Raw genomic sequence first — 7,840 nt, forward strand, 5'->3', positions numbered from 1 at the left:
TGCAGCGGTAATTCGGCAGCGGGGGGGGGGTGTCCCTGCCACGGGTCTTCGGGGCACTTCGGCGGCGGGTCCCGGAACGGAAGGGCCCCCCGCCGCCGAAGACCGGGCTGCGCTTCGGCGGCGGGTCCCGCTTCCCCCCCCCACCCCAGCCCCAGCCTCTTACCCCCGGCTCCCTCCTCACCCGGAGTCTCAGCGCCTCGCCGGAACAGCCGCAGCGTGTGGCCAGCGGGGCCTGAGCTCCGTCCCACTCAGAGCCGCTTGGTGAGGGGGTGGGGCTGGGAGCTCCACGCCGAGCGGAGGGAGCAGAGCTCAGCCCGGAGCTCGCAGCCCTGCCCCCTCCCCACGCCGCTCTGAGCGGGGTGGGGCTCAGGCCCCGTTGGAGCTCCAGCCCCGCCCCCTCCCAACGCGGCTCCGAGCGGGGTGGGGCTCAGGGGCCCCGGCTGAGACTCAGCGCTTGATGCGCTGAGGCTCCAGGAGAGGGGCGGAGGCGGGAGCCTCCACTGTTCTCTTGGGGGCCCCTGCGGAGCCCAGGGCAAATTGCCCCCTTTGCCCGCCCCTCTGGGCGGCCCTGCTGAATCCTAAAGTGATTTGTAACCCACCACCATCCCAAACTGGTCATTTTGGGGAAGCGGCCCCATCATGCTGCATAGCTAGGCAGAGTAGGGGTGTCTATGCAAACACGGCCTGTTCCTGAAGTCTTTCCGCAGCTCCTCACTAGATGTGAGGGGGGAGCTCATTCAGCCCCTGCTTACGCTTAGTATTGGGAAACTCCTTAGTAGCCCTATCTCTGCTGACCTTAGATTTCTCCTCCTGTCCATTTCTTAAAAGTTCAGATGAGGTGGCCGAGTGGTTAAGGTGATGGACTGCTAATCCACTGTGCTTTGCACGCATGGGTTTGAATCCCATCCTCATTGGATGCATTTAGTCTTCACTCCCCTTTATAGACAACCATCTCCCCCTTTGGTACAATGACAGATCAAACAATGTTGCTTCTGTTACCCGAAATTGGGCCAGCTAGTAAGCATAGGGAGGACTAATGACTCCCCAGAGTTTGGCAGAAAACAGCACATTTATTATATTCATAGCTAAGCTCAGAAGAAGCAGGGGGGGATGTGTCATACTCACACTCCCAGGACAGGCCTGGCACTGGGGATGTCAGGATCCTTTAAGGTAAGTGTCCCCCAGCGCCGTGATGGATAGTGTGATGAAGGTAAGTCTTCCCGAGGCGCGATGGAATGCAACACAGTGAACCACTGGCCAGGCGGTCGGGCGAAGGGCATTCACTGGAGGTACAAGCTTGTGAGTGACTCCTGAGCACAGGGCCCCTTCCCCCTTTAAGGACCTGCTCCTCATGGCCTGCGACTGGAGATGACTTGGCTGCATCTGGTGGGTCACACTCCACCTCAGCCAGTGTCCATGCAGGGTCCCTGCTCTGGGTGTGTGATCGCTGCCTAATGAGAGTCCCAGACACCTTGTCTATCTAGGAGCTCTTCTGCTCTTCCAGCTGTTCATCCAGCCCCTTCATCCCACAAGCATTGCAGGAGGGGGGGAGGGGGAAAGCCACTTCACAGGCATTCAGAGAGGGAGAGGAGATGGGGCGGGGGGTGGGGGGAGTGTAACAGACCTTTTGGGCATACAGGTTATATGGAGCACACAGATCACTGCTGCTCCTACAACAGGGTAAGTTCTCAAGCAGCATGTTTCTTACTCTGCCCAGCTGTCAGTTTTGATGATTATCGATGGAAATATTTTGCCAGTGGGTTGTGCGTTTACACAGAAATAGACATTTACCAACAAATATGTAATTCTTCCAGTCCTGCCTAGTCTGCAGTTGATGGGTTTAGAGGGACACATTCACTCTTCCAGGTCCCCATGCCAGGCCTGTGCTCTCAACTTCCCACACTGCTGGGATCCTTCCCTGGTCTCCGCTCAGACCTCTGCCCCCCACCCCCACTTCTGGGATCCCCTCCCCACACTGTCTAACTCCCCTGCTGGCAGGATCCCTTCCTGTTCCTTTCATTTCCTGTCTCCACTCTGGGCAAAAGCTCTGCACTGTTCCCACACCAGAAATTGAACCCAGGCCCCGTGGATGAAAACCAGGAATCCTGACCACTAGACCAGATGGGACTATTAGTGCGTCTGATGAAGTAGGGATTCACCCACGAAAGCTCCTGCTCCAATACGTCTGTTAGTCTATAAGGTGCCACAGGACTCTTTGCTGCTGTTATTACTACAACTCTCTAAGCCAACCCCTCGTGAGCGCAGCAGGGACTAGCGTGACCGAATGTCCCGATTTTTGGGCCTTTTTCTTATATAGGCTCCTATTACCCCCACTCCCTGTCCCGATTTTTCACATTTGCTGTCTGGTCACCCTAGCGGGGGCTGCACACAGGGCTGCATTAACCCTTCAGGTGCTGAGGTTTCCCTCACTCCATTCCCAGTGCCTGTGATGAGGAAAGAGACATCAGGGCTCCCAGGTGCTGCACAGACCATGACTGAGATCGGGACCCCATATTGTGCTAGGTGCTGTACACACCCTGGCCAACACTGGGACACCCCGGGGGTTCCCCTCAATTTATCTGAGCCTCTGCTGCCCAACTGCTTCTGACTCCATCTGGATCACCCAGGAGCCTTTCCTTTCCACCTTTCCAAACAGTCCTTCTTTCCCTGCCCCCTAATTCTGCTTTCACACCCTGGGCCCATCTCCTCCCTTCGTTCCCTCCACCCCCGCCCCCAGGTGATTAGAGATGGAGGCAACTTCAGCCACTGGAGACAGCCCCAGCGAGCGCTGCAGCCCTCCCGGGGGGGTGTTTGCAGACACAGGAAGGGAGCAGCTGGGAGCAGGGGGTGCTGGGAAGAAGGAAACAGGAGAACAAATCCCGGGGGGGGGGGCAGCTCCTGGGGGCGGGGCTCTGGCACAGACCGGGGGCGGGGCAGCTCCTGGGGGCGTGGCTCTGGCACAGCCCGGGGGCGGGGCAGCTCCTGGGGGCGGGGCTCTGGCACATTGTGACGCAGGAGCCCGGGCTCAGCAGCTGCTCCCTGGTGGCCACGTGCTGCCGGCAGCGCTGGAGCCGCCCGGGCTGGAGCGGAGCCGCTGTTCTCAGCTGCAGCAGGAGCTGCCCCCGGCCCCGCTGGGCTCCAGGTGGGGACAGAGCCTGGGGCCCGGGGCTCCCCTGGGTGCGGCTGGCGGGGTGGGCGGGGAGAGGCTGGAGCTGCAGGCGGGGAGAGGCCGGAGCTGCAGGTGGGGGGTTGATCGGTCTCTGGGCACCAGGGGAGCCCCGGGGCAGAGTGTGTGTGTGAGTGTCCCGGGCCCAGGCGTGCGCAGGGGGGGAGCCCGGCACCCCAATGCCCTGAGCCCCGGCTGGGGAGGCTGCTCCCCCCTCCCGTGGGGGCTCCGGGCGGGGAGGAGGCTGTGGCGGCTGCAGGTGGGTGCTCGGCCCCCCCGGGAATGACCCGCTGACGGCAGCTTGTGGCGCCTCCTCCGCTGAGCTTTTCCCCGGGGGCGGCCTGGGCGCAGCTGCGATCAGCTGTTTGCTGGGCAGGCTCCGCTCAGCTGCTCCCCCCCCCGCTCCTGGGGGGCTGCGTGAGCCCCCCCCAACAGCCCCAGGGGTCGGTGGGGGGGGCGGGGCCAGCAGCAGCAGAGCCCCCCCGCTGCCCTGGGGCTGCCCCGCCCCGCTCGGGCTGGGGGCTCTGCCAGGGCCCCCGCGTGAATCGCTGCTCCCTGCCCGCCAGGCTTGGCTCCGGCCACAGCAGCAGCGGGTGCCCCGGGGAGCCCGGCTGGGGCAGGGGGAGGGTGGGGGGAGGAGAAGCTCCAGATACCAGCAGGAGCTGCCCTGGGCGGGGGACGGGGGATGGAGTGGGAGAGGAGCCACCCTGGGGCAGGGAGGAGAACCCCGGACCCTGGCAGAAGATGTGGGGCTGAAGTCCCCGGCTCGGGAGCCCCAGCCACCTTAGTGGCAAAAGTTGCAGGGCCCAAGCCCTGACCCCCCTCTGTGTGGAGCTGGCCTGAGCCCCTCTCGCTCCCATCCCCCCTGTGGAGCTGGCTCTCACTCTCCGGCTGTGCAGAAATTCAGCCCACATTTCCCCATGTTGGTATCGCCATTCCCCCCCATCACCCAGCCATGGATGGATTTAGCCCAGGAGGCAGGTCAGTGTTGGCCCCATTGGGCAGGTGGGATCTAGGGCACAACAAGGTGAAGTGACTTTATCAAGGCTAAGCAGGGAGTCTGTGGCAGAGCAGAGACTCAATCCCAGAACACCTGAGCCTGAGTCCTGTGGCCTAACCACTAGGCAACCTTCCCCCTGAAGGAGAGGGAACCTCCTCTGCCACTTTGAGTGTGTGGGTGGGAGCAGCCACTAGACAGAGCTGCCAGGAGGTGGGGAGGGGGGTTGGATAGTTGTGGGGGTGATTAGTGGGTGGGGGGGTCTCTGGAGGGGGCGGTCAGGGGACAAGGAGCAAAAGGGTTGGATGGGTTGAGGGTTCGGGGGGTGGGGGTGGAGCGGGGTCAGGGCAGGCAGGCAGCAGAGGGAGTTGGATGGGTCGGAAGTTCTGGGGGTCCTGTCAGGGGCGAGGAGCGGTTGGATGGGGTGTGGGAGTCCCGGGGGTCTGTCTGGGGGTGGGGGTGTGGATAAGGGTCAGGGGGACAGGTAGGGTCCTAGGGAGGCAGTTACAGGAGGGGGAAGTCAGGGGACAAGGAGCAGGGAGGCTTGGACAGGGGGTTGGGTCCTGGAGGGCAGTTAGGGGCAGGGTCCCAGGAGCGGGCAGTCAGGGGACAAGGAGCAGGGGGGGTTGGGGATTCTGAGGGGGGCAGGAAGTGGGAGGCAGTGGATGGGGTGGGGCTAGGGGGGGCTCCCTGGGTGCACACCCTAATGAAATGTGCTGCACACGCCTATGGCCACGGGGGTGAGCCACTTGCATCCTTTTCCTGTTTGTGCCATTTCTTTCCATCTCATAACCTGAGAAGAATTCTCTCTGATTCTTCCCCTTCTCTCTCCCCTCCCCACATATGGCTAGAAAATCCAAGGAGATTTCCTCATTTTCCCTGAAATTAATTGACTCTCTAGTCTCTTATTTTGCCCTATTTTCTCTGTAATTCTTAAATTCTCCTCAGCTTTGGGATGTGAACCCAGCCCGTTTATGTGCAGCAATTTGTCCTTGGGTAGGTGGAATTTGCTGTCCTGTGTCACTCCCCCAGCGTGGGTGGGGGTTAGTAGGTGCTGGCTGGGGGAGCCCGCAGACATGGCTGCCTCTGGGGGGGAGACGGGGGGGCCGATCTCTGCCAGCGACAGGACATGGCCGCACAGGAGGGGAAGGGAGGAGCCAGTGTCCCCATGGAGCCGGCCCAGCCCCTTTGGTTCTGCTCCTTTCCAGCATTTTGTTCAGAGACTTTATTACTGGGGAGGCTGAAAAATCTCCCTGTGGGCTTAGCCTGGCAGGAGGGGCCAGGTCTCCCCTGCAGTAAAGAGCTGGAGCATGTTCCCAGCATGGCAGAGCCTAGGCTGTGTCTCTGCAGGGAAAGATCCTGGGGGAATCGTGATGTGACATGAACTAAAGCCTGTTCTGAAACCTCCGCAACTGCCCTTCTCGCCCTGCCAGGCTGCAGGATGTCGTCCATGTTTCGCTCCAGCTCATCCCATCCTCCCATGGGACAGGGAAGGGAAATGGCTGCAGAGGAGCCAGCTCAGGTAGGGATTATCGTGGGTTTGCTGGTGGATTCCTGCTGGAGGGGAGGGACAGCAAATGCACCGGAGGAGGGAGGCTTGGGCAGTCTGGTTTGGAGGTTGGAATAAGCCGAAAACTTCCCAGGGGGCACAATCAGGACAGGATCGACTTCCTAACAGCCCAATAGCACCTTATTTCAGTGTGACTGGTTTGGGGTGTGAGGATGTGACCCTTCGCTTCCCAGCTTATGGCTGCCCTTGCTGCTTAGCCAAAGGCCTTAGCCTAAGAACCAGGCCTCAGACTATCCTAGTGAGAGAAGGCCCAGACACAGGCAGACAGTGATTTTGATTCTTTGTTTTTATACCCCTGTAACTAGCTAAGTGATAAAAATACACCTGAGTTCTTAAAGTCTAGGCTTTACAGACAGACCTGAATATCTCTATTCTAACAGTGGGTTCTACCCTTTCCCCCATTCTGTCTGTCTTGTCTATTCAGATTGTAAATTCTTCAGGGCATGGGCCATCTACTATTCTGTGTTTGTACTGTGCCTAGCAAAACGGAGACACACTGTTAGTTGGTCCTTAAGCACTAAGGTAATGCGTATGATTAATAATAATAATAACTCTCCTGCCACTTGGAGCCAAGGAAGCTGGTCTTGGGATGTTACTGCTTAAAAATGATCTGAGCTTAAAACCATGGACTATTCCTTGTGACAAGTATCCCACAAATTCCGCTCACCTCCCTTGTTTTCTTTGCCTGGAGTAGGGCTTCCAGATTCCACACCTGATGTGATCTCGCAGCTGGAACGAGAGGAAGAGCCGTGGATCCCAGATCTCCAGGGCTCTGAGAAAGAAGTCCTCCCGAGAGCTGCCTGCACGGGTAAGGAATTGGTTAAACCAGCTCAAAAACTGTCTGTGATTTCAGGAAACATTTGGGATGCCCTACAAAGACCCTGTGAGCTCTCCAAGTTCAGGATTGTTCCCTGCAGGTGTGGAATCATTAGGCAGATATGACTCATGGCTTCCCACCTATGCTCTGACAAGTGGCAGCAGGTCCCTGCCTAATGTAGCTTTCCCCAGAGTGTTCTGGTGAAAATCAGCACCTGATCGGTTTGATCTCTCCCACACATATTTTGGTTTGTTCATCCCTTTTACCGTTCCTCTCTCTGAGATTTCCTTTCTCTCCGGTGCAGAGAGTGACCTATGTCTGGATTCTCTCAGTCTCCCCTCAGGTGATGGGATGGTGAGTGAGAATGAGGACCAGAAACCCCAGCAGGATGATGCTGAGCAAGTAGAAACACATGGAACGTTGTCAGGAAGACCCAAAGGGAACGTTTCCGGGAGTTGTGCACTCCCAGAAAAAGAAACAGCCTGTGAGACTCAGCAGAGGTCAGAAGAAAACTTAAGTAGCCTCTCAGACCTTATTCCACACGAGAGAATCAACTTGGAACAGACACGCTACACATGCCACGAGTGTGGGAAAAGCTTCAATGGGAGCTCAAACCTTGTCACTCATCAGAGAATGCACAGAGGAGAGAGACCCTACATGTGCTCCGAGTGCGGGAAAAGCTTTAGTCGGCAGTCACCCCTTATCACACATCTTACAATCCCCACAGGAGAGACGCCCTACACATGCTTTGAGTGCGGGAAACACTTCACTGATAGTTCAGCCCTCATCTCACATCAGAGAATCCACACACAGGAGATGCCCTACATGTGCTCTGAGTGTGGGAAACGCTTCAATTGGAGCTCACACCTTATCACACATAGGAGAATCCACACAGGAGAGAGACCCTACACGTGCTCTGAGTGCGGGAAAAGCATCAGTTGGAGCTCACCCCTTATCAGGCATCAGAAAATCCACGTAAGAGAGAACTGTAATAAATGCCTTGCTGAGCAAAGATTTTGTTTTTGTTTTTTAAATCACATTTGCTAATTCCCACATAGTGATCTTTGCACCATCTTCACCGTAGTAGCTCAGCTCAGCTCCCCCAGATGAGTTGCCTGCTTCTGCCTTTTCCAGCTCACCCTTCTTTGGGGTCAGTCCTGTGATCTTTTCTATTGAGCCGTAGGAGTGTATGTCATAGAACCATAGAATATCAGGGTCGGAAGGGACCTCAGGAGGTATCTAGTCCATTTCCCTGCTCAAAGCAGCACCAACCCCAACTAAATCAGGGCT

General features: G+C 57.9%; 1 non-coding gene across 1 annotated transcript; it reads left to right on the plus strand.

Moving 5' to 3' along the window:
* The first annotated feature begins 832 nt into the window (after positions 1-832).
* On the plus strand, positions 833-914 carry TRNAS-GCU. Its single transcript has one exon. It is a non-coding gene; the product is annotated as a tRNA-Ser (tRNA).
* The last annotated feature ends 6,926 nt before the right edge of the window (positions 915-7,840 follow it).

The sequence above is a fragment of the Mauremys mutica genome, chromosome 21 (assembly GCF_020497125.1).
Source record: "Mauremys mutica isolate MM-2020 ecotype Southern chromosome 21, ASM2049712v1, whole genome shotgun sequence".
Taxonomy (NCBI): Eukaryota; Metazoa; Chordata; order Testudines; family Geoemydidae; genus Mauremys; species Mauremys mutica.